We start from the raw sequence: 27,002 nt of genomic DNA, 5'->3' as shown, positions 1-27,002 counted from the left end.
ATTATATTACAACGGCACAGCATGGACCAAGATACTGACCAACCGTCCTCTGTATTCGGTACTGTCTTGGTTTTAAAGCTAAAATCCTGCACCTCAGGAAACCCTCTAGCTGTGGACCAACTCAGACAGGTGGTCCACACAATTCTAAGGCAAGTGTTGTCAATAACGGACCTCTGGCTTCCTGGGTCCCCGGTGACTTTTGCTTACACATTATTTTTTCCCTTACAGGTGAAAGTGTGACTGTGTGAAGAGGACGCTAAATTGGATTTGGATGGCAGGTGCTGGTCTGTAAGACCACCAGAGAGGCAGGGGTTGACCAGCAGGCCGCCGGGATTCATTGTCCTCCTCTGAACAGCACAGAGGTTGGGCTTCCTGTACTTTGGCATAGGATCCAACTTTTACAGCAGTGGTACTTATGGAGGAATGCGATAGACCAACTCACACTAAAATTAGTTTTCCTACATGAGAGTGAGTAGGTTAATAGGTCTGATTGACTTTTGCAGACGATGCTAACATCTGGGCCAGACACATCTGTTGTATTCCTTCATCCTCGAAGTTTTCCATGCCTATACTCTCTTTCCTTTCATTTATAGATTAGATTTTGTGTCTGTAAAGTTTGACTTGTACAAACTCACATAGAAAACTGTAGACCAAAGATCGGGGAGACAAGGGAGATGGTTTAGCCAATGGAGTGTGTATTGTGCAAGTCTTTGGAGACCTGAGTTCCGATCCCAAACACCTACATAAAGCAACTATGTGTGCAGTTCACATATGTAATCCCGGTAACGGTCTGTGTGTGGACATTTGACTGAGACAAGAGGATCCAAGGGGTTTGCCGATTGGTCAAGCTGTGTTCATGAGTTTCATGTTAAAAGGCAAAGTGAAATGTGATTTTGGAAGATACCCGATGTCAACTTCTGGCTTACACAAGCATGTGCACACACATGTAAAACACACATACACAAAAAACCACACACACACACACACACACACACACACACACACACACTATCAGAACTTCCGAGGTCAAACTTAAACTGTTGGTCTTAATGGCTAGAGACACTGGCAGCCAAAATGAGGAGGGCATTTCTCTCTGCACCAAAGGGCAAGATATGGGAAATAGTGGCTATTGGAATGGTAAGCGTGTGTTTAACGCTGATAAATATGGTCCCAAGTTTAAGAAATGTTTCTAGCTCATAGCAAGTCCTTGTTGGAGACACTTGCTGAAAGGGTGGTGGGACCTGATTGAGAGTTAGAGCCTCCCCCATTGCCATGGTTTGGCTGCTGTTCCCTAAAGGGCTATATGAAAAGGCCTGGTTCCCACAGTGACAGTTTGACTTTTAAGAGGTGGTGTCTGAAGGAGGTCCTTAGGTCACTGGGAACACATCCTTAAAAGGGATCATGAGAGTATCCCTCATTCCTTTCCTGGCTGAAGACATGAAAGTTGCTCTAATACAGACCCTGTCACAGTGTTCTAGCAAGGGCTAGTGGCTCAAATGAGTGAGGAGGCCAGGTCTTGAACTTGAGGCTCCGAGCTGCAAGCTACATAGCCCCTTTCTCCCAATAAGCTGACCGCCTCGGGATTTCACTGTAGGAGCACGACAGTGACTAATATTCCAGTCCTTACTCTTCCCTTTCTCATTGTTTGGTGAGTATAGAACAGTCTTTCTGCTCACTACAGGACTTGTGGTATACTGTAGGCATTGTTAGAAGGTGTGGAGGGTTACCACTAACTAACTACTACTAACTAACTACTACTAACTAACTGCTGGTCCTGCCACTTCCTGAAAAAAGCTTTTCATCTAGATTCTCAAAGCCTGTGGAAGGGAAGGGTGTGAAAGGATCCCTACTGGGTACATTTCTTCTCCATTAGAAAGGGTGATTTGAAATACAGAAGCACAAGGCATCCGGGAATAGCAATGTATTCAGATAGTCTCGATAGTCTCGATAGTCTTGGCACTTGGGAGGCTAAGGTACAAAGATCGTAAATTCAAGGCCACCCTGAGCTACATAGTGTATTCCATCCAGACCAGCCTGAAATTTATAATGAGCCCAAACAGACGTGCTCTCTCTGCTTGCTGTGCACAGACTTCTTTTTAACTTTTCTTCCTGACTCCTTATGAAAATAGTGCTATTTCATGGTCTGTGTATGTGTTGGCAGGGAGGAGAAATTAAATGCTGTTGGTCTTTAAGCCCAAACTAATTAACAGCATTTGTTTTATTGTGACCGCCTAAGTGAAAGTATGCAAAAGTAAATTTGTATTCTGGGAATGTGAAAGTGGTCTGCAGTGTTAAAGAGAATTACCAGTTCTTGGGAACTCACCATGTATTTACTCTAAATTCTCCCGAGAGTGGTGAACGGGAACAAGGGCCTGCAGCTATGGCCGACAGAGCCATCAGCCAGGAGCTCAGGCATTCTGAAACCCGGCCCTGACCCAGCTCAACTCTGGCAACAGGAGACAGGGCTCCTGCCTGCTGTGTCAAGGTGGGTGAAACTCACTGACCTGGCATTTAAACTACTTCACTCTCGGGTTCCACCCCCCTCGGCTCAGTGGCTGTCTCAACTTCTCTGGTTACAGTCAGTGTCTTTTCCCTGGATTTCTTTGCCGTTTTGCTTATTTTTAAGTCAGCACACTCATGGTGGCAAAATGTAATCGTATTAACACAGCCGCACCCTTCATTAGATTATGTCTTGTTTAGCCTTGTCCCCCAGGAAATAATGAATAGATTCTTACTGGATAACTGCATGATAGCTGTTCTATCCGTTACTACTTATTATGCTCTTACTATGTACAAAACACCACACGTGTGCGTTGCAGATGTGTGTGTGGTAAAAGCGAGAGCCGGATCCGCTCGCTCGAGCTGCTACTCTGCCATGCGGTCCGCAAGCCGCCCTCTCCCGGCTGTCTCCCTTTCAGCCATCCTCTCTGTTACCACGCCTGCGCACGCACGCACGCACGCACGCACGCACACCTCACATACATCTCATTCTCCGGGCCCTTCGAGTTCCCACTCTGAGCGGGCAACAGAACCAGATCCGCACAGTCCAACTGCCTCTCAGCCATTTCTTTCACACACTGTCCACTTTAGCCCGGTAAAATCAAAGTCCCAGAAACTTGTAATTTAGCAATTAGATTTATATGCTAAATTCTCAATCCACAATTCATCCACCCAAAAAAATTCACTGCCAATTGATAAAGATATAAACCTCCCGCCTAGACAAGATAAAAATCGATCTGGTTCTCCTAAATCTGGACCATCCCCTCTGTAGACTCCATCTTGATCCCCCTCCTTCCCACCTTACAAAAACTTTGTCCCTGCCTCACTCTCTACTGTCCTTGACATCAACCTACAGATGTATATGGGCATAGAAATATAATAGGGTCAAGTCCTCAGGAAACGCATAAAATGAAGGGCCTGACCCATATGCCTATGAGTGACTTTGGCAGTTCGGAGGAGAGCCATTCGGATTGGGACTGAGTGGGAGGAGCCTGCATAGGTGGAATATGAAAGGATTTGGACAGAGTGTTGGAGAATCTAGGCTGAGGAAAAGTACTATTAGTGTGTCGCAATTTCCCTAGAACAAAAGGGCCTGAGAGTTATGGTCTTACCATAGCTAGGGAGATTGCCTACTATTTAAAAATCCAAAATAAATCCCATTAATACCAATAAGTACTTTTCCCAAGGTGCCTGTGTTTGCATCCTCTAAGCAGGTGGGGCGATCAATCGTCTCCAAATTGCCCAAGCATGTGAAACAGGGGGCTCGCACACCTCTAACAGCAGCAAATGCTTGTTGCAAATGAACTAGTTACAGTTTACTTTGTATCATTTCTGCTGGGGCTACACAGTAGATAGCAATGTCGGTAGGCATCAGCCTTGACTGAACAAACAGGAAAATACTCTGAAGTGGAAACTTGTAGTTTCTCTGGGAAGTTAGTTACGTCAAATGGCATTTGGCTGGGGCACACAGGTTGAAAGGGCGTCTTGCTAAAGCAGACAGGTGAAAGGCTGCTGTCCTGAAGCAGACGCAGGGGAAAGGATGTTTGGCTGTAGCAGACACGTGAAAGGACACTTGATGAACAGGTATAAATATGATCCCACAGACAGTGAGGAATGAGCACTGAGCCTTGGTTTGGTTTCCTCCACCTCCGTTCTTCCTAGCGACAGGTATGTGTTGGTTCACCTTATATACTGTTGTTGAGCTCAACTTGTGGTAACTCTGCCATTGAGAGAAACTCAACTAAGAACTGCTTGTGAGGTTCCTGAAGCAGCTTGCTGCTCCTGCAGCTTCGCCTTAGGCCGGTTGACAAGCCTGGTGGTTTCTTTACGATTAAACTATGGCTGCCTGGTGTCTGCTTGCTGAAAGGACTGGACTGTAGCTGCTGGCTCGTGCCTGGTGTCTGCCTGCCTAGGGGACTGGTCTGCAGCTGCTGAATCTTATTTGGTGTTTGCTATGGGACTTAACTGCTGCCAAGGAAGATCAGGCTCATCCCCAAAGGACTATCGCTAAACAGGTCCACCTCCCCCATGCCCTAATAACTTTGCTCTTGCTCTACCTCTGCTAGGTGTTGACCTAGAGGAGAGGTTGAACCCTTATTAAAAGTAGGTTGCAAAAAAATTTATGCCTACAATACTCCAAAGCAGAAACCATTTCTAGCTGGATATTGTGTTATAGGCATGTCATCTGAACCATTCAGAAGATGAGGCAGGAGGATTATAAGTTTAATTGCAACACAGTTTTAATGGGCTAGGCTTCAGTTTGGGGCTTTTAACACGAGGTCAGAAAACACAAAATTTTTAAATAATTTATACAGTTGTATTTTTTAAATAAAAAGAAACAAATACAAATTTATTAGTCTCTTATTTCTTTAAGAAATAAGCAATAAGCAAATATAAATATTGTTAATGAACCAACAAAGGAATGTTGGTTCCCAATGAATTACAGAAACCATGGAGAGTACCAGACCCTGTATATGTGATGTCATCCTCTGACATTCCTTTGAGAAGATGCAATTTTAAAGTAGGCACAGCAAAAGTTTAACAACAAAACGGCAATAAATTAGAACAGCGGCAATAATATACTACAATTAAAGTTATCGATTACAGTATCTCAAAATACTTTATGTACAGTCTTCAGTATAAGATAAATACACTGACAAAAGCAACTTAAGGAAGGAAGACTTTATTTCAGCTCACAGTTCAGGTGTACAGTTCATTGTGCTAGCAAAATCATGGCAGAAAGAGCCTGCACAGCTGGTCACACTGCCTACAGTAAGGGAGCACAGATGGTCACACTGTGTCTACAGTAAGGGAGCATGGCTGGTCACACTGTGCCTACAGTAAGGGAGCACTGATGGTCACACTGTGCCTACAGTAAGGGAGCACTGATGGTCACACTGTGCCTACAGTAAGGGAGCACTGATGGTCACACTGTGGCTACAGTAAGGGAGCACTGATGGTCACACTGTGCCTACAGTAAGGGAGCACAGATGGTCACACTGTGCCTACAGTAAGGGAGCACAGATGGTCACACTGTGCCTACAGTAAGGGAGCACAGATGGTCACACTGTGCCTACAGTAAGGGAGTACAGATGGTCACACTGTGCCTACAGTAAGGGAGCACGGCTGGTCACACTGTGCCTACAGTAAGGGAGCACAGACGGTCACACTGTGCCTACAGTAAGGGAGCACGGCTGGTCACACTGTGCCTACAGTAAGGGAGCACAGATGGTCACACTGTGCCTACAGTAAGGGAGCACAGATGGTCACACTGTGCCTACAGTAAGGGAGCACAGATGGTCACACTGTGCCTACAGTAAGGGAGCACAGATGGTCACACTGTGCCTACAGTAAGGGAGCACGGCTGGTCACACTGTGCCTACAGTAAGGAACAGAGGAGAATGAATGACGATGCTCATCCCTCCTCTTTATTCTACTTTTATTCTATATTTATTTATGAGATGGTGCTGCCCATGTTAGGGTGGGTTAAGCTCAGTGTCTTAGTTATGGTTTCATTGCTGTGAAGAAACACCATGACTAAGGCAACTCTTATAAAGGAAAAAGAATTAATTGCGGCTGGCTTACAGTATCAGAGGTTCAGTCCTTTATCATCACGGCGGGAAGCATGCCGGCATGTAGGCAGACACAGTGCCGGAGAAGTCGCTGAGAGGTCTACATCTCGATCCATAGGCAGCAGAAGAGTCTGTCTTCTGCACTGGGCACAGCTTGAGCTATAAAGCCCCCTCCACAGTTACACACTTCCTCCAACATGGCCACACCTACTCCAATAAGGCCACACCTCCCAATAGTGCCACTCCCTATATACCAAGCGCTCAAACAGCACATGAGTCTATAAGGGCCATACCTATCCACAACACCACACTAGATTAATTTAATCAAGAAGATCCCACAGAGACCCGAATGAGGTTCCCTTCCTAGGTGATTCTGGATTTTCTCAAGTTGACAGTCACTATAAACCATCACATAAGAACAAAGTTTTACTCAGTGACTGGATTTGGGTAACGGAAACCATGGGAAGTGAGGCTGAAGATCCAGTGTTGATTGCATTTGGTCCATTTTAAGCTTCAGGATGAAAGGTTTTGGATTTGTTAGGCTCGTGGGACAGCGATGATCAATTTGCAGATCAAAATTGCAGTATGCATTCCGAACTTTCAAACCTCAGCTCACAAATCCACCATCACCTGTAGTATTTATGCCTTCCCTGGAGGTGTTTTTCACAGCATGGATCCTGTTAATAGCAGTATTGTGAAAGCCCTGTTGCTACATTGAGTGCGGTCACTTTCGACTAATCTCTGTTCATTCAAGGTTTTGCAGATGGCTGAAGAAACATTGCCGGTCAACAATAGCACACACAGCCCTTCTCACTGATTTTGCAGGTTAACATAATTTTCTAGTTTTTCCTAACCCAGTAGAGCAAGTAGAGCGTGACAAACGGCGGTCTCTTTGTACAGGGAGAAGGAAAAAAATCAGGAACAAGAACTGGATTGTTCACACTCACAGCTGGCCGATACTGTGGGAAGAACGCCAAATTCTCACCTTCTGACTTCTTGTCCGTTCCTGCAGTGTGTCAGTCAGGCTTCTGTCCTTCTGACCGGATATCTGAGACAAGCACACTTTTTGGAAAGAGGAAAAAATTATTCCGTTTGTGGATTCAGAGGGCTGAGTCCACGGTTGCTTGGCCCCATTGGTTGACTTGGGACAGTGGTCAGACAGAATGATATACGTGAGGTGCGTGGTGGAGGAAGACTGCTCACCCCACAGTATAGGGAGGGGAGGGAAGAAGATAAAGAGGATAGACTCTTCAAGGACAGACCTCCGATGACCCATTTTATCTAACTGGACCTGTCGTTCTGAAGTTTGCATAGGGACATTTCTTTACCATGCAAACCTTGGGGAGACGAAGATCCAAATGATAACGTACATTATTGTGCTCCTGAATGAATGGAGAGGAGAGGAGCAAGTAAATGCGATTTCAGAGTAAATCCATAAAAGGAAGGAGACTACTCTCAAGGTAGATAAAACCGACTCAGAAAGCCTTTGCCCCACGCCTAGCAAGAAGCCCGCTAGAGTACGTCTATCTGATGCTCAGATAATGAACAATAGGCCTGCTAGAATTAGGATTTAAAAATATCCAAGTAATTAATTAGAAACCAAAAGCCTTCAGGGGCCCATCTCTTTTCTCTCTGCCTTCATTCCTTGGGGACTCTGTGGTCCTCATCGGACTCAGCCTTCCTCCCTCATCCCATCCCTTTACCTCAGCAGCCAACACCCAGAGGCATTCTAAACCTGGAAACACAGTTGGCCGCAGCAGGCAGGCAGTTTCTACTGCCCATGTAGTCCTCCATTCCAACTCCCCAGCCTTATCCCCAGCCCTCTAGCAGACCACCAGCTGGGGCTCTCCTTCCTCCCTTCCCCCATTCTCAGGAGACTGTGAAGGCTTTGTTTCCTTGGCTTCCTCCATCCCCTCTGGCGCTCTCTCTCTCTCTCTCTCTCTCTCTCTCTCTCTCTCTCACACACACACACACACACACACACACACACACACACACACACACACACGGCCTCTTCTTCCACAGGGTTCCCTGAGCCCTGAGGGGAGGGACATTCTGCTTAAAGTTGAGCGCTCCTGGGTCTCTCACCCTGTCTGGCTGTGGGTCTCTGTATTTGCTCCCATCGGCTTCAGGAGGAAACTTCTCTGACGATGGCTGAGAAGACACTGATCGGTGAGCAGAGCAGAATGTCATCAAGAGTCATTTTATTGCTACTTTAAAAAAAAAAGTAGAACAGTAGTATTTGGTTTTAGCCCAGGTCTCTGGCCTGTCAAGCCAAAGGGTCTCAGTCACCCAAGCAGTGTCAGATACGGGTGCCATCTCATGGGATGGACCTTTAGCCAAGTCAGACGTTGGTTGGTTACTCCCACAACCAACCATTAGTGCCATCACCACCCTAGCATATCTTGCAGACTGGCTCCACCATAGACCAAAGGGTTTGTAGCTGGACTGGTGTTTCTGTTCCTCCACTGATAGTGTGCAGAATCCCTTCCTGTACCAAAGTCAGATCCTACTGCACAGAGGAGCAAAGGCTCTGTGGAGGCATCAGCGTGACTTCTCTGTGTAGGGGTTGCATCCAGCAATGGGGCCTTATCGTGAGGTTGTGGAGATCCGCCTAAGGTCTTGGCATGGGCATTTGGAAGGTTCCCATTAAACCACTTTGGCCAATAGCTATAACCTGTTCCTGGTATCGGAACCTTCATTCAGTGACAAGAGATGTCCAGTCAGGGCTCTGTGTCTCCCATTACTGACTTCACTTACATTGTCTTCATAAATGTATACATTTTAAGAAGCTTCTACTATATTAGGTTTCTATATTATCACCCAATATGGTCCTTAATTTTGGCTGTTTCTCCCCCTATCCCCACCCTCATCCCTCTTTTTCATCACCTTCTCCACTTGCAACTTCTGTTCCAGCACCCCATCCATCCATCCATCCATCCATCCATCCATCCATCCATCCATCCATCCATAACTAACTTTCTATTGACCTTCCTTAGAGAGACCTATTTTCTCCCCAAGTCCCTTACTCTATACCTAACCTCTGTGGTTCTATTTTTTTGTAGCTTGAATTAACTGCTAATATCTACATATAAATGAACACATACATATCAGATTTGTTGTTCTTGGTCTGGGTTACTTCACTCAGCATGATTTTTTTCTAGTTCTATTCACTTATATTTACTTAACTGCATTAATTCAGAATTTCGAGTATGCAGAAATGTGTTTTGATCAAATTTAAATTCCCTTCAATTCCCTCCCTTGAAAATTTTTCTTCTATACTCCCCCTACAACATTCCCTTCCAAATTTCGTGCTCTCTCTCTCTCTCTCTCTCTCTCTCTCTCTCTCTCTCTCTCTCTCTGACTTAGTGTTGCCTGTGTAACACATTAGCATAAGATCATGCCTTTTAGGGACGGCATCTCTGAAGGAAACTTACTCTCTCCCCACAGCAGCCGTCAGATGCTAATAGGCAGGACTTCATGAGACCCTTTCCTGCTGATACTGGGATTTGGGGCTGGCTAGACCTTGTACAGATGTTGTGCATGCTGTGAACCACTGTAGGTTAATGTGCACAATGACTGTCATTTAAGGTCTCACTGCAGGTGTCATCCACTACATTCGGCTCGTATAATCTTTCTGCTCCCTCTACTGCAATGATCCCTGGACTTCTCAATGGACCGGAAGCATATTCACTTGGCTAGGCAGCTGGTCAATGAGCTGTCCATAGGGATTATCCTGTCTTGGTTTCCACAGTGTTGAGGTTACACCCACTTGTGGCCAAGCCATTTAGCTGAGTCACCCCCTCAGCAGCTCCGGCCCTCCTTGATAATTTCTTTCTATGACATTTTCTTCTCACGAGAGCCATGTTACTCTTGGCCATTCTTGAACCTCTGGCTGCAATAACCCTCCTGCTTTAGCCCATCAAATAGTCTAAATTTTCTAGAACTTGCCCCAGTAGAATAGGAATTTGTTTGGACCTCTAGCAGGTGTTTTAAAAGACTCACTGCTTCTGAGGAGGCAAAGAAAGCCTTCTTTAGACCAGAGCTGTGTAGAGGACCCTGTCAGTGAGGACTTTCTGTTCCACGAATTTCCATCGTTGTCTCCAGAATGTAGGTGAGAAGCCGTGGTACCATCCATCCTCCCGAGATCCCACTCTTCGCTCTCTCTACAGACCTGACTGTTCTCGTTGATTCTCAGAAGAAATGTGCAACAGCCCTTTGAAATAAAATGCTTTTCTGTTGAACCAGAAAATAATCACATCCTCCCATTTCTTCTTTAGGGTACAAAGTGATCTGACTTGATTTGTCAGAGAGCCAGGACTGCAGGCAAATAGACGCCAGAGAAATCAACCGATCTTTTAAACCAGCAGTAATTGTTCCTCTTGTCGGCTGGCTAAATGACTTGTGTCTGGAGGAGATGCTCAGAGTGAATCCGAATGCCTGAGGTGACAGAAACACAGAGTGCTCCAAAGGGGGCTGTAATGAGAGTGTTTCTTCACATCTCACCAGGCTTTGGTTTTACATTTTTCCCCTTTCCCTCTTACCGTTTCTCCAGGGGCTAATGCGTACATATAACACTGAAGATGAGCTGGTATAGGAACAAGGAAAGGTATCTATTAGCATTGCGTTAGAGGATGTACTTGGCTGTACACAAGTCATTAGTAAGTCTAAGAGGCTCCTAGAGAGGAGAGGCAGAGGGAGGGAAGCCCCTTTGACTGACTGGTGTGTTAGCTTTCTATGGCTCCCTTCCTCACTGCCTGCCTCCCTCCCTTCCCTCTCCATTCTCTTTCCTTTCCCTCTCCCCCTCCCCTCCCTTTCTTCTATTCCCTTTTCTCCTTCTTTCCCACCCTCTTTTTCTGTTGTCTTTCCTTTAAGAATTAAACCCAGGGCCTCATGCATGCTAGACACACAGCCAAACACTGAGCTATGCTCTCAGTCCTGTCCATCATTTTAAAATTTAAAAATTTAACATAATTCAAAGACATGAGAAAAGTGGAAAAAACAGAACCCAGTAATCTGATTAACACCTATGTACCAACCATGTATTTGTTAAGAATTACTATTTTTTGAGATCAGCATTTTCTATCGTTTTTCTCCCCCTTTCCATGTGCAGTATAGTTACCTAGTCTAACATCTTATCTCTCTACTTTCTTCTTTTTCTTCCCTTCCTATCAGAAAGAACTGATACCATGACATTATAACCAATGTTTCTTCTTCATTAAGATTACTTTGACTATGCTGAAAGAGCATGTGCTATTCTTTGGGACTTGACTTTTCTTACTAATTCATGTGGTATATTTTATATCAGTGATTTTCAACCTTCCTAATGCTAGGACCCTTAAGTCCAGTTCCTCATGTTGCGATGAGCTCAATCATAAAATTGTTTTTGTTGCCACTTCATAACTGTAACTTTTCTACTGTTATGAATCATAATGTAAATATGTGATATTTTCAATGTTCTCAAAGGGGTTGTAACCACAGGTTGAGAACACTTGTTCTTCATGCGTACACTTAAAGGCTTCATCCCACAACTCACTACGTAATCAAGGATGTGCCTACTGCTAGAAATAGAACCCAGGGCTTCTTGTTTACCAAGCACTGTGCCAATGAGATATATTCAACTCCTATACCTTAACATTTTCTTAAAGACATTCTTTTCTAATTAATCCATGGTGATGTTAACAGATCTGATTCCATTGGAACCCAGCCCACAGATAAGCCCAATTTATTTAACTTTACCATTTTATAAGCATGTTTTCCTTATAGAAGTTTCCATAAAGAAAATGCTGGGATGTACCTCTTTGCTGAGACCCATGTGAGAATTTTGTTCTACAGGGTGTGTACCTAGAAGTGGAATTACTGGGGCACGAGGAAGATTTTTTTCTACAATGTTACCAGATATTGCCAAACTGTCCAACTGTACAGCTAAAATTAGTTTATGCAGCGTCCCCCTAAGGTGAGACTAACGGCAAGGCTGTAGGGAATTAATTATAGGACCATGTCATAGCAAAGTAGCTGACCTGGAAACATGCTCGCTTCCTAACCTTGCCCATGATACTTATGGCTACACGGTGATCCTCCACATTCAGTCCTTCTGTGTCCATAGTTCAGTAACCTGCGGGCTAAAATTATTTAGAAAACATTGTACATGCCTTGAGCATGTTTTCCTTACTATTTCTTAAATAATACAGAATAACAATCACCTTTGGGGCATTTACATTGTGTTAAACATTATAAGCAATATCCGGATGTATAGAATATAAATTATTGAAGTATATAAAGCAGGCGGCTATGTCTACTAAGAATGCTCTAAGTATGACTCGAAGTCTACAGGAGGATATGCATAGGTTAGATTCAAGTATGTCATTTTAAAGACTTACTTATTTTTACTTTACGCGTGTGAGTGTTTTGTCTGCATGTATGCATGCATGTGCACCGCTTGTGTGCCTAGTGCCCGCAGAGGATAGAAGAGGTTGTCAGATCCTCTGGAACTAGAGGTACAGGATTCTGTGAGCTGTTAGGTAGGTGCTAGGATCCGAACCCTGGCCCTCAACGAGGGTTCTTAGTTGATGCGCTCTCTCTCCAGTCCTTACCATGCCACTTTAAAGAGAGGAACTGAGAGCCTGAGAAGTTTTGACATCCAAGTGATGGGGAGTTGTCTTGGAAGCAATTCTTTACAGAGACAGAGGGAAGAGGATATTTGCGTGTTAGCTCCACCCACAATCTCTACTAAAGCAGGGACTTTTGTTTTGCAGAGGGGCACACACAGTGTTTCGGCTTGTCAGGGGACCTTACCGGGATGACTGGGTCTTCATTGAGATTGAGACTCCACTATGTCATGTTCCTCCTGTACACATGACAGTGTGGGGCAGAAGGGAGGAGAGACTGCCAGCCCGCTCTCCCTCCGGCCTCTAAAGCATCCAGACCAGTTGTAGCAGCTCTCTTTCAGCTTCTGGCTTCAGTTCTCGTCTCTCAAAATTAGACCTTCATGCTGAGGATATGGCTCTGTGGTAGGGTGTTTGCCTGACATTTGTGAGGCTCTGGGTTCCATCTCTAGAGCCAGAACATACAAACCAAAACAATAACAACAATTATAACAAAACCATCTCCTACTAGAGTTTTCTTTTCTGCTGTGACAAAATACCAAGCAAACGCTGTTTGTGGAAGGATGGGTTGATTTCGGCTCACATGTGAGGATATAGTCCACCACGGTGGGAAAGCCATGGCTACAGGCATCCATAGTCTGGAAACAGAGAGAGATGAATGGTGTGTTCAGCTCTCCACTTTCATTCAGTTGGGGACCCCAATCCCTGGGATGTTTCCATCTACAAACAGGCTGGGTCTCCCTTCTTCGGTTAAACCTTCCTAGAAACACACTCCCTTGGTGAGTCTAAACCCAGCAAAGTTAAAAATAGATGAAACACCACAATCTCCATACTTCCTTTTCCTTGAATTAGACCTTGGCTCTGGATTGAGAGCCAAGGCAGGGGACTACTGCTCCCTCCTCACTGCTATCACCCTATTGCCGTTCTCTCTTTCTGGGCACACTGGATCAGCATTCTTCTAGCCTTAACCCCCAATCATAAACATCATCACAGGGAAGAAATATGACCTAACTCCAGTCCAATAAGACATCTAAAATCTCTACTGCTGTTCAGAAAAGGCACCGCATGAGGTGAATCAGTGAATACTTAAAGAGATCCCTCGTGGGGACATTTCATGCCCTCCTCACATGGCAGATCAGCAACGAACGCTGTACATGTGGTGACATTGCCATGCATGTGTGAAAGCAAAAGCTTGACTAATAAGCCCCAGATGTCTGAGAGAGAAGGCTTGTGTCTGAAGAGACCTTGTGCTATGTGTTTTAACCACCCCCCCATCTATTTCTGCTTTCTGCTATTGTATATCAATGTCTCAAATGTAGCTACTAGAAACCATAGTGATTTAGTATTTGCCAAGCCCTGTGGGTTGACTGAGTGGCTCCTTCGTTGTTTTCACCTGGATTACTATGTGGCTGGGTTGAACTGGGGGATCCAAGACGTCTTCCCTCATGAACCTGGCAGACGGTACTAACTAAGGGCTCTCTGGGGCCCCTGTGGTAGTTTTCAGTGTGGTTGGCTGGACTTGTTTCCTTTCATGGTGGTCTCAGGGCAGTGTTTGAAAAGGGAAGAAGTTGGAAGCCATCTTAAAGCCTTGGCTCTGGATCTCAGATAGTTCTATGTTTGTATTAGTTCTAGAGCTATGCTAGCCATAGGTGTTATGTTTTATACTTGAAAAATACCCTTCCATCATAAACAAAGTTCATGTGTTGGTCCCAGGCTGGAGACTGGAGAGTGGTTCCCAAGGGCACTATGTTCACCCGTGCAGTCCAGTGATGGGTGGTAGGAGGTAGGCTGGAGGGCACAAGTCACTGGGCTGAGGTTTGAAGTTCACACCTTGTTCCAGGACCCTGATTTCATTTTCTGCTTTTTAGCTGTGATAAAAATAAGCCATTTTCCTCCACCATTCCCTGCCATCATGATGATTTTGACTTGCCATGGGTCTTACCACACGACCATGGTTTAAAAACCTCAGAAATTCTGAGCCAAACTGTCTTTTCCTTCCTTTTTCACTGTGGTCAAAAGTGATTAACACGCAACCTTCGGGAGAACATTGGGCCACTGAACGTTAGCAGTCATCATAGAACTCTTGTGATCATTAGAGTTTGACAAACACTGTTTGGAGCTCCCTCTGGCTGTAAGCCTTACAGTCAAACAGAACTACAGTTGGTATCGTTCAAGGCTTTCTGACAACAGAGAGCTCTCGGTGTTATTTTCTGTAGGTATCTACAGAATCTATGGCTCTTTTTTTCCTAAGTAGTTCTTGATTGTTCCTTTTAAAAGGTCTAATTGAAATATGGTTCACATGCCATCAAATCTACCACTTAAAGTGTTTGGCTCAGTGATTTTTAGTACACGGATATGTGCAGTGACTATCAGTCAGTTTTAGGACATTTGGAGCCCTTTAAGAAGATATCCCATCATTTAGACATCACTCCTCACCTTTCTGTTTTCCATACCCTACCCTTTAGAATGTCTTTATCCTTGTAGATACTCTATCCTGGACTTTCATAGGAATAAGATCATGTGATACATGATCGTGAGCCATTTGTGCAAGTGTGGGGGCGGCTATGGACATCTGTTGCAACTGATGGAAGTTGGGAACCTTCTCCTCAGAACATAATTTATGTCTTCTGTCTTTACCCAGGGGTTTATAAAATTGTATGTATTCTCTGAAACCTTGATCCAGGGAGCCAAAGTTAATAATCTTGCTCTGTGGTTAGTCAAAATGGGCATTTGATAGCAGGTTCTGCTACCTCTGTGGTGGTTTGAATGAGAATGTCCCCATGGGCTGTGATTGAAAGCTTGCCCTCTAATTAGTGGAACTGTTTCGGGAAGGATTAGGAGGTGGGGCTTTACTGGAGGAGGTGTGCCACTGGGGATGGGCTTTATGATTTCAAAAGCTTCCACCAGACTCAGTTTCTTTCTCTGTATCCAACTTGCACATAGGATGCAAGCTCTCAGCTATTGCTCCAGTCTCACACCTTCCTGCCTACTGCCATGCTGTCCACCATGATGGTCATGGACTCACCCTCTGAGACTATAATTAAATCCCCAATTAAATACTTTCTTTCATAAGTTGCCTTGGCCATGGTGTTTCTTCCCAGCAATAGAAGAGTGACTACTTCAACCCCCAACGGGTTGAGACTAGAGAGGGCTGGGTCACTCAGGTCTGTAAATTCCCCAGGACGGCAAGTAACAACAGCAACAGGAAAGGCCAGGCATCAGGTGTTTACAGAGCCAAAGAAACTATGTTTATAACACATAGTTTGCCAAGGAGGGGGCGATGTGAACAGATGTGTCATTTGCAATTATTCCTAAAGATGTTAATTATGCAAATGAATTTCTGATTAGGGCACTAAAAAAAGAACCCTATATATTATGGGGTGTTGGATGCGTACAATCAAGCGTGCTCGCTGACTGTTCCTCAGGCAATCAGTGCTGGTGCCAGACTCCTCACCTGCAGCTCTTGTCTTCCCATGTGCCCCTCTGAGGGAGGAGGAGAGTTCTGTAGGGGCATTTCCAACCGCAGAGTGTAAAGCTGGAAGGGGCCTTTGAGGTCTTTGAGATCACAGAGTGTGGATCTGTCCTTGAACGGGGCAAGAAACGATGTGATTTGTCACTTACAGAGCAAAGAACCCATGTCTTCTATATTATCACTTCATTGTCTCTTGTCTTTATGGAAGCAAATGGCACAGGCATGAACTATCAGCTTTCCAGTATATGCAGTGAGGTCCAAGTGGATGCTGGAGATAAATACATCCTTGATGTACTCGGTGGGGTTACACCTGAATGCACATGCGTGGCTCAATGGATATGGAGCCCAGGTAACTAGAATGATACAGGGGCTGCATTATATAGAGTTCGGTTTAGCAGAGTCACTCTTGTTATTCATGATTGTTTAAATTAAAAGTAGAAAAAAGGGGTTGGGGATTTAGCTCAGTGGTAGAGGGCTTGCCTAGGAAGTGCAAGGCCCTAGGTTCGGTCCCCAGCTCCGAAAAAAAGAACCAAAAAAAAAAGTAGAAAAAAGCAAAATTTTAGTTACATTTCAAATGCTCAGTAGCCTCTTGTCGCTGATATGTGCCACACTGGACAAGCAGAACATTTCCTCAGTGTAGAAAGTCCTTCTTCTCGAGTCCACAGCCAGATCTTCTTGAGTCTGAATCCCAATCCCACTGTTCCCATGGGAGCTTATACGAATTATTTAAAGTTCCCAGACCTCCCTTCCTCATTGGTGAAATGGGCAGAAATTATAGTATCTGTTCATTGGCTGCTCTGAAGATTGTGGACACAGGAGAGGAATCATGTAGCTAGTGAGTAGAAGAGGAAATATTAGGTACTAAATAAATACCACTCTCAGCAGGCAATGTCAGTGGGTTAGTACACGAGGTCTCTTCTAAGAAGACCAGCACAACCTGTTCCCCAGAAGAGTAAGGCATTGCTGGGAATCCGGGACTCCAAGAACCCAACATCTTCACTAGGTTATGATGAAAGGAAATAGAGAATGTGGAGATAGAAGGGGGAGGGTTGGAGGGAGTGGTGGTGGTGGTGGTGGTTAGGAAGATGGCTTCGGGGATAAAATTATGTAGGATGTGAAATGGAATAGAAGGCTATGAAGATGCTGTTCCCTACATTTGTCAAGAACGAATTCAACATATACCATAAGCAATGAAGACATAGAGGTATCCGTATGTGTGGCCACAGAGGTCTTCTTCCCTTCTCATGTCCACTGTCATAACGGCTTGCCTGCTTGTCCACAAGAGGGAGGCAGGGGAAAGGAGAGAATGGGAATCTTCAAAGTCTGACAGACTGTTTGCAGAAAGCTTTGGACAAAGGGAAGCTGATTAAAACAGAATTGTCTTTCACACAGCCCCAGGCCTCAGGTGTGTTTTTCTTGAACTCATTACTTCAGGATCCTTCCCAAAAGCTGTGTTATCCAGAAAAATCACAGTTGGGGGGGGGTGACAATAGTCTTTACACCTGGCTAACGGCTGGTGCCAACCTCCCTGGAGCCACAGAAGCAGCAACTACCCAAACAAACAAACACGCAAACAGAAAGCCACAACAGGCTCTCAGGCATAAGAGCACAGAAGGTGTGAGGAGAGAGTGGTGGCTGGTGTCCAGGTAATTTAGCCACACGGCCAGTTCTTCTATACTGATTATTCTGCCAGGACTCATAAAGCATTGGAAAGAGATATTAAAAGAAATAATTTCATTATCCTTGGGGAATTTTGAGTAATTCGGGAGCTAGTGAGCTAAGGGACAAAAAGGGATTAGGGTGACAGTGTGGGTTGGGGGAGACACTGCCATAGGAGCCAGGAGAGGTACTGTATTCCCCGGTCTCCTGTTAACTAACAGTGTGACTTGGGGTCAGTTCTTTGGGTCTCTTCGCTCTTGTCATGGATTAATTTAAGATGATGGGCTGACTTGTTTTAGTGTTCTTCTCCATGTCTAAGATTCTGAGGCCTTGACTCAGATGTTAAGATGTGAGTTTATGCTCCATTGGAGTAAGAGCTGACAGAAAGTATTCAATACCCAGTTCTACTTAGTTTTAGAACAACAACATTTTTATTGGAAAAGTGTCCCGTACTGCAAGAATATTTAATTCTTCTCTAAATCTAAGTTTTTCTGAGTAAATTGTCTTATATGACAATTGCTATCTTCTACTTAGCCATGTCTGACCTCTTGTCTAAAAGGGCACATGTTTGAGGGATCAAGGAAAGGTGTGCCTGCTTCTCTATCCTCATATTGACACATGATAGGAAGGAACTGATTAATGTGGCTTTTCAGACTCAGTGAGATTCCTTAGCCACATTTGACTGAAGGGGACAACAGTGTCTTCACAACAGAAGTCAAGGCCTTCAGCTTTTTTGGTAGATATGGGAGCCATTAGTTCTTTTTTCTTTCAGCTCTTCATGGGAGACACCCTCACACAACCAGAGCTGCAAATGGGGAGGGAGAGGGAGCTTCTCTTCTGCACTGCTGTCTCTACAGACTTTGTTCATTCCAACATCTAGCAAATAAATTCACAAGCTAGCTGTGTGGGGAGGCCCCCATTCTCAGGCCCTAAGACACGGTGTGGTATGTAAACAAATGTCCCATTTGCTTAATCTTTTCTCTCCTTTAGCCCACCATTTACCAATGAGCTCTGAGTTTGGAGATCATGTGATGCTGTTTATAGTAACATACCATCTCTTGTTTTCTCATCGGGATGGTGGAGTTCGTTGCTTTCCCGTGTGATGTTACATCACTGCTGTCTCTAAACCTCATCCTGGTTATTGACCAACCTAGAGCAGAGGAAAGGGCTCAGCATACAAAGTCACTAGAAAGAAGAAAGTAGGAAGAACTAAATATAGGTCACTGGGAGAATGCCAGTTGCTTATATGAATGCTATGGGAACCCTATGTTATGGACAATGCTAGAAACAAGGCAAGGGGGGCTGTAGTCTTGCTGTAGCCCCAGCATTTCAGGTGCAGACATTGACAGTGGCAGGGTCAATGAAAGGCAGCTCTTAGGATTCTTTACCTATGGATGTCATAATCACAGTGGCTGCTGTGTTTCGCAGGCCAGGCCTTTAGTTCTTGCTGCTCCGTTGATGCATACATCATAGTGTTACCTCCTGCTTCCTGTCACTGTCTGTCCTAAACAGACGTGATTAAGTCTCCATGACATATGAAAGTGCATTTTTCCCCTACAGAAGCAAGTCTAAACTCCATGGCGTGACATCCAGAGCCTCCCCAGGATGTTGGAATGCTTTTTGGATTTCAGTGTTTCTCCTGCTCCCAATCTTCTAAGTCCCAAGTATTCTAGGTTCATCCAAAGAAACACTCAGTTATTTTCCAAACACGTCCTCCACCTCTCTAGGCCTTTTCATATGCTGGTTGATTCTAAATGCCCTTCCTCTTCTCTGGATGATATATAATTTCTCTTGAGTCTTGGTTCAAGTGGAAGCTCCTTGATACAAGTCCAGTTCTCCATCAGCTCCCTGCTTCCCATCTCTGTACACTCAGAGGTCACTGTACTGCACTGTGATAATTAAACCAGGTGTCTGTTTCTTTCACACTTTAAGAGCTCTGCCAAGGGCAAATGACTGGACCAATTCACCCTTGTAAACTTCTCTCCAGTGTCTCCTGCCTGCTCTTTCTGTGTCACGGCGTCTGGCATCAGGAACATTCAATGAGCGATTGTATCATGAAGGAGAACCAACCCACTATGGCCCAGATGTCTAATGTCTAAGTTGTTTTGATTACATGGTATATGTGGATTGTCAGACAAAAATAAATCTTCAGGACAGAAATGATTAAATTGAAATATTAGTGTGAAACATACTGCGGCCTATAAAAACTGAATAGATACTGTAATTTGTGAGTGATATGAAATCTGTGTCTCAAGGCACAAATCAGGATAGAGCCCCAGCATGACACATTTGTAATAGGCTAACATGAGCATTGGTATTAGCATCCACTAATCCCTTTGTTCTTTGGGGTAGAGAATGACTATTTTGGTATCAAACAACATGTCGTTTACATATACATTACAGCTTAGGGAATCGGATTTTTTGTCTTTGTCGAATAAGAGTCAACAAATCAGCTAAGTATCTCAACTGGTAAGTACTTCCTGGCTGGCCGCAAGGCTGATTCCTGGGATGAACTGTATTACTTAGTACTTTGCCTAAAGGAACTCTAGAGTGGCACTTCTTCCTACATTTTATTTCCTTTTATATACATTGGGCACACATTCATCTCTCCAAGTCCTGAGCTTTTGGAAAAGCACAGAGCTAGACACATTCTGGGAGAAGTATATGAGAGTCTAGCCTCAGCCTTGGTTTTAAGGCGCCATACAGCCTCAGCTTCTCTGCCTTTGCACGAGGAAGGTCATACTACACGGTCTCTTTAAGTTATTTCTCTCCTCTATCATTTTGTCTCCTTGTGGAGACAGATTGACCGTGCACTTTCCAATGTTCATGCTTTAAGGTTCCCCTCTTGCAAAAAAGTCCTGAGAGGGTCTTACCAATGCCTTATGCATGAGGGATGCAGTTTGATCAAATGCTTGCCTAACAAATATGAGGCCTTGAGATGAGTCTCTAACATTGCATACAAACAAATGTTGTAGTACAAGCCTCTGATCCCAGCACCTGTTCAAGGGCATCTTTGGCTACTTAGTGAATTTGAGGCTATCCTGGGCTACATGAGGCCTTGTCGTTAAACAAACAAATGAGTAAACAAACAAAACCCTAAACTAAAGACAAAAAAATCAAATCTCAGAAAAAAAACTGTTTCTTTCTCTTCTTTCTTCCCATCACAGTCTCCCAGGTATGGAGTGGCTCAGAAAAGACTTCAGGCCATTTAGGGATCTGTATGTAGGGGTGCTGAGTTGGAGAGACCATGCTTTGGGGTTTACTGGTACATCTTTATGTACCATCAGGGCCACCCTTGGTGTCATGATGTGAACTTACAACACTTGTCACTACAAACCTATAGAGTAGAAGAAATTTGAAGTGTCAGCTAGTCTGTAAGAAACTTCCAATCATCAGATATATAAAATTATAGATGGATAATTTAGTTCACGACGACGCTCCAACAAATTTGGAAATGTTCTGTCAGGAGTATACTCATACTATAGCATACACAATTATGCACACGCTTTTAGAGCTTTGATGGTAATTGCTCAACACAGAGTCGTCTGGAGTGCCTGTGTTTGCGGGGATTAAAGAACCTTTAATAGTTGCACGCACGCTAAATCTGTGTGCAATTTTTCTGGTCTTATGCCTTTCCAACTAAGTCTCAGTATGCCTGATTCATCTTGTCTTGAATTTTAGATGAAACAGCATGTGGTATTGACACAATTCACTGGAACGTCCTAAAGAGTGACGAGTTCTGGTTAGAGAAGGCCTATATTTGTCAGCAAGGAAAAGTCATAGCCTAAGAAGAATTTAAATGCATTATTATGCAGCTCAATATATTATGGTCACAAATTTAACATGTAGTTGACTTGTTCTTGGATATGCTTAAATTTCAGATTAATTTTGATCATATTAAAATTCAAATGCAAGAAAAATATATTACTGGAAACAGAAAACCTAAACTAAAAAGAAAATGACTAGTAGAAACCTCAAAATGTTAAAAATGTTATCATGGCAGAAATTAAAAATCATTGTAGACAGAGTCACGAGGACAAAGGCAGGGGGGCATAACTTAGTGTTAGAGTGCTTGCCTAGCCAGGATGGAGCCCCGAATTCCTTCCCCAGCAAATCACACACACACATCACAAATGTGCATTTTATTATAATATATTACAATATTACTTTGTAAATAAATATTTAGCTGTTTCAATGTGGTGAGGGATTCGGTATCTCTTCCCCTCTGGTCAAAGGCTCTCCTACGGAAGCTCTGCATCCCAGAATGCACTGTGGCTCCTGTCTTAGCATTAGTTGCGGAAGAGCACCTCTCAGACTTCAGGGGGGCGGGGCCCGAGTCCTTTGGCGATGCTGTTACAACACAGCCTATAGATTCTGCTTTGTGCTGCTTTTGTTCTTTTGAGACATGTTCTAATGTATCAGGAACTGATCTTGGAATCCGGAACGCCCTGCCTCCCTTTCCCAGGTACCAAGATTACAGGCATACACCACCATGCTCATACTTGGGAATTCTATATTTTTAGCAGACTCTTAAGGCAATGCTAACACTGCCAGTCTAGGGTGCACGCATTGAGAATCAAAGAAAGAAAAGAACACTTTTTACCTGGCCATACTTCAAACCATTGGTGGTGGGTCCAGGTTCTGAGGTTTGGACCCTTTCTCAGAGGGTCGTGATGGGCCTATGAGCTATGTTTTTCTCTTTTCAAGACACAGATAGGGAAAGAACCCTTCTTATATTACTCTTTGTGGGAGTACAACTTTATTCAGTCACTTGGGAGCTGGGTTTAGCAATATCATTCTAGAAACAAACAGAAAAGAAGCCAATTGGCTGGTCAGTCTGAGGAATCTAGACCCAGGGTCACAGAGCTGGGTATGGGAGACAGGATTGGGCTTGGAGACAACATGTAAATCGATTCCTGACACAAGAGGCTTTCTCTGGGTCCAGTGGCCCCACCCATAGGATTCTCCTAGGATGTGTGCATCAGTGCCAGTGGTCTCTCATGGGATGACCAGAGGACAACCTGGGGCTTTTGTCTGAGACAGGATCCCATGTTCAGTGCTGTGTATACCAAACTAGCAACCATGAGCTTCCTGCTCTTCTGTTTCTTGCTGTAGGACTTGGGAATGCAGATGTGTGCTACTGTGTCTAGCTTTACACAGGTTCTATGGATCCAAACTCAGGTCCTCACACTTGTGTGGTAAGCATTTTACCCACTAAGACACCTTCCCAGCCTCACATCTGGGAACTGGTCCTAGGGACATTTACATATCTCTTATGCAAGCAGGGAAACTGCAGCAGCCTACGTCTCTATGAACTGATTATACTGATTATGAGACATTTTCCCTAAAGAACAACAGCTAATCTAAATTAAGTAATTACTATGTGCTAGGCATTGTTCTATATTATTTATGAGGATTGCGCAGATTAGTCTTTACAACAATCACATTTCCATCTTATAGACGGTATAATTTATATAATGGCGTGGGATAATATCCAGGGATATGGTAAGCAAACCATAAGTAGCAGCATACTATGTGTAGTACATGAAGCATTGCTGTACCACATGCTAACAAGGGCACAAGGAACTTTATTCCAAGATGCACCCCTGGTAGACAACCATTGGCTCTGAATTTGAAATTACGTGACATTCAGAAAAGCTGTTTTCAGGCAGCTTGGTTGACTGCTAACAGTTCTAGAAGAAGACAAAGAAAAATGCTTGGGTCAATTGGTGTTTTGGGGTATTCTATCGATCAATAGCGAGGAGAGTCGTTCATTGGTCTGAGTGATCTCTCACACTAAAGATGCTGTGCTCAACCCATAAATCTCCTGTGTCACCTGTCTCCTGGGACACATACGAGGGAGAAATATCTTGGAACAATTTTCCCAAGTCTCTCAGTTCACCAGGTACGTCACGGTTCACTGTTTGTATCTTAGTGAAATGGCTCTTCTATAGGGAGAGCTTTTTACTTTAATAGACACATACATTTTCCAACACTTCATTATGGCAATTATCAAGCATACAGAAAAGATGATCAAGAAATCACACAGAGCACTCAACAAGCAATCATCTGTATTCTGTGTTTAAAGTTTCTCTAGTCACCCATTGATCCACCTCAAGGTAAAATGCATTTCAGAACAAGTTGCTGATGTAGCACGCTTCCCCCTGAACAGGTCAATATGCACATAAATAACCTATTGTCCAGCCATTCTCATTTTCCCTCTCGCCTTTCGTGGTAATTCTTCTTGTACCTATAGAAGTGTGAAAATCTTCGGCATGTGATTTGATAAGCTTTGATTAATGCTTGTATCTGGTCGGCTCACTGCTGTCAAGAGAGAACATGACCATACCTGGAAGCAGCCTCATGCCTCTGCCCCACGGCTCCCACCTCCACATCAATTCCCTCCAGGTAAACATTATTTCATCATTCCTACCCAAACTCAAGCATGGATACCCATGGGAGAATGGCATACCTCTGGAAGGATTCATAATGTCTTTTATATAGGACCTTCGTTACACAGCATGGTTTTGCCATCCCCTTTTGAGATAGTTTAGATAAATTCTTTGCTCATCGTTACTATTTTGTAGCATTGCATTGTCTAGATATAGTGAGTTTCTTTCTGACGGAAGGCCTGTTTCTGATCTTTGCCTTCTATGGGTTAAGTGTCTCTGATGACACTTTTATTTTGTTTACTTTACTTTTAGGAGGGGGGGATGACTTAAGAGTGGAATTCCTGAGACATACTGTGTGGAGGAGGCTATGTTTAGTTTTATAATACTGTTACTTTTTTTTTTTTTTCTGAGACAGGGTTTCTCTGTGTAGCCCTGGCTGTCCTGGAGCTCACTTTGTAGAGCAGGTTAGCCTTGAACCCAGAGAATTTCCTGTCTCTGCTTCCTGAGTGCGGGAATTAAAGTCATGCACCATCACTGCCCAATAATACTGTCAAATCTTTTCCCAACATGGCCAGGTCATTTTCCATTCCCACAAACAGGGCTGAGCGCTCCTCTTCCTCCACACCCTTTTGAACATGGGGTACTACGGTTATTTTAACTAGCTCTTTTGTTGATGTGTCATAGGATCTCATGTAGTTTTAATTTGCACCACCCTGGATGTGTGTCTGCCTAAATACATAGCTGTATATAGCTATTACATAATAGATTCCCTTTCATTCATTTTGAAATCATTTTTGAAGTTTCTGGAATGCAAGCACTCCCTCACCAGTCTCTCCACTCATTAATGTTTTGTGTATTTATTGCCATCCGCTGTCCCCCTAGTTGGGCTATGAATGGTCTTTGCTTCTCATCCACTTGAGTGGGAGCTGGAGCCATGATGGAACCGTCCCCTGCCACATTCCAGGATGTATTTTCTCCAGACAAGTACTCTTTCCTTCAGCACCAACATGCGGCTCTCCAGACCTGATTATCCGGTGTGGCGTAACAGCCCTGGCCAGTTCACTAGCTGTATTTGATTTTCACCAAGAATCCTCCAGATTCCTTTCTCCTCTGCGCTCCAGGCCTCAGTCCAAGAACAGGCAGTGCCTTGGTTCTCGTGTCTCCTCAGGTTTCTTCACACAGCTGCAGCCCCTCTGTCCATCCTTGTTCTCCCTGTGCTTGACAGTTAGCTGTGTATTCTGCGTGGTGACCTCTGATTTGGGCTTAGTTTCTTATGATCGGACCGAGGTTGTGCATTCTTGGCTGTAAGTCTACGGAAATGCTCTCTACATAGAGCCTTACATCCGGAGGCACATGCTGATGCTTTCAGGGCCTCTCTGCCTTAAACGGAACATTTTTCTCGATTGCATTTGTTTAAAATTTTGTGGGGACTCAGTCTGAGGCAAAAACCTACAGTTTCTTATCAGACTTCCAAGTACTGACCTTAGTCCTCACTGACAGAATGAACCCCCTTTAGACTGTTTGCTACATGAAGAGTGTCAGTCCCATCACGTCTTCTGTTTTTATTGGCTGGCCTTGTACTATAAATGAGAGCTAGTCTTCTCCTCCAATAATCCGTTCACTTATTTATATTAACATAGATAGACATATGGAGTCCGAGTTTAGTCAAAGACTGTAACCCATTACTCTCATTATTTTCGATGTCTTTTAAGCTGAAGCTTCTGTCCTTTTGCTGTATCTTCCTCGTCCACAGTGTGCTTTCTTCCTCTCAGGCATAAGATGTTCTCCGGTTTGTTTCGTACATTCCCTGTTTCAGCTCCAGAGTAAGTCATTTACCCCACGAGTTTCTGATTCCTTTTAATAAAGGATAACATTTAGAAATCAAAATCTGGAGTCTCCATGTGCCTTTATTAAGTCCAAACAGTTTCATCTCATATGTATACAGATGCACATATATGCACCTATGCCTATTTATGTATTTAGTCTGCATAAGTACATAATACACACATTTCTCTATGTATCTATGTATCTACCTCTCTATGTATGTATCTATGTATTTATTTATGCATCTATCTATGTATCTATCTATGTGTCTATGTATTTATCTATGTATCTATCTATTTATGTATCTATTTATCTATCTATGTATTTATTTACATATCTATGTATCTAGCTATATCTATATAATAAAGGCAGGAGTCCTTATACCTCAATTCCAATTCAATTCCTCAGCCTCTCTTTGTTTCTTTCTTTGTTTCTTTGTTTCTTTCTTTCTTTTCTATATTTTTCTCTAATGTTTCTAAAACCCTTCTCTGGAGATGAGAATTTTGGTTCCTTTTTTCTTCATCAATATTACATATTTGTTCTATCTCCCAACCACACCCTTCCTTCTCCCTCCCACCCCCTTCCCATCCCACCCCTACCCCTGCTGTGTTTCACCTGCTCCTGGCCCTGCATTGATGCACAGATCTTCAAGCTGCCCACCTGGTCACCAGACCCTCACCTGCTTGAGAGTCGGCTTCTTTCCTGGCTTCTCACTGTGCGTAATGAAGTGACAATATGACAAAAACACCGAACAAAGTCAACCCTCCAAATTAATCTGTGACTCTATTTCCTAGCTCCCATTTTTAAATTTCTTACCTGAAACAAAACAAAACATGACATAGCCACAAACAAAGAAACAAAACAAACAACAAAAAACTGTTTTCTTGATCTTGAAAAGATAAGGAATCAACCATGTCTTCAATTCCAGCATTCGGGGAACAGAGGCAGGTGGATTTCTAGGAGTTTGAGGCCAGCCTGG

General features: G+C 43.8%; 2 long non-coding RNA genes across 5 annotated transcripts in view; one reads left to right on the top strand and one right to left on the bottom strand.

The window, feature by feature from the left end:
• Nucleotides 1-1,415: 1,415 nt before the first annotated feature.
• The window catches only part of LOC108351161 (uncharacterized), a 62,817-nt gene continuing 37,230 nt past the window's right edge, over nucleotides 1,416-27,002 (top strand). For both annotated transcript variants that reach the window (XR_015622221.1, XR_015622220.1), the window contains exon 1: nucleotides 1,416-1,648. This is a non-coding gene — a long non-coding RNA (uncharacterized LOC108351161). The remainder of the gene's footprint in view (nucleotides 1,649-27,002) is intronic.
• LOC120103476 (uncharacterized) overlaps nucleotides 23,861-27,002 on the bottom strand; it is a 50,634-nt gene continuing 47,492 nt past the window's right edge. The window contains exons 2-3 of one of the 3 annotated variants that reach the window (XR_015622223.1): nucleotides 26,639-26,736; nucleotides 23,861-26,053 (exon numbers count right to left, since the gene is read on the bottom strand). This is a non-coding gene — a long non-coding RNA (uncharacterized LOC120103476). The remainder of the gene's footprint in view (nucleotides 26,054-26,638; nucleotides 26,737-27,002) is intronic. The other 2 variants (XR_015622222.1, XR_015622224.1) reach the window with 2 other exon arrangements.

The sequence above is a fragment of the Rattus norvegicus genome, chromosome 6, assembly GCF_021556685.1.
Source record: "Rattus norvegicus strain SHRSP/BbbUtx chromosome 6, alternate assembly SHRSP_T2T, whole genome shotgun sequence".
NCBI lineage: Eukaryota > Metazoa > Chordata > Mammalia > Rodentia > Muridae > Rattus > Rattus norvegicus.
The sequence above is the reverse complement of the archived record's forward strand: the minus strand, read 5'-3'. Positions and strand labels throughout refer to the sequence as shown.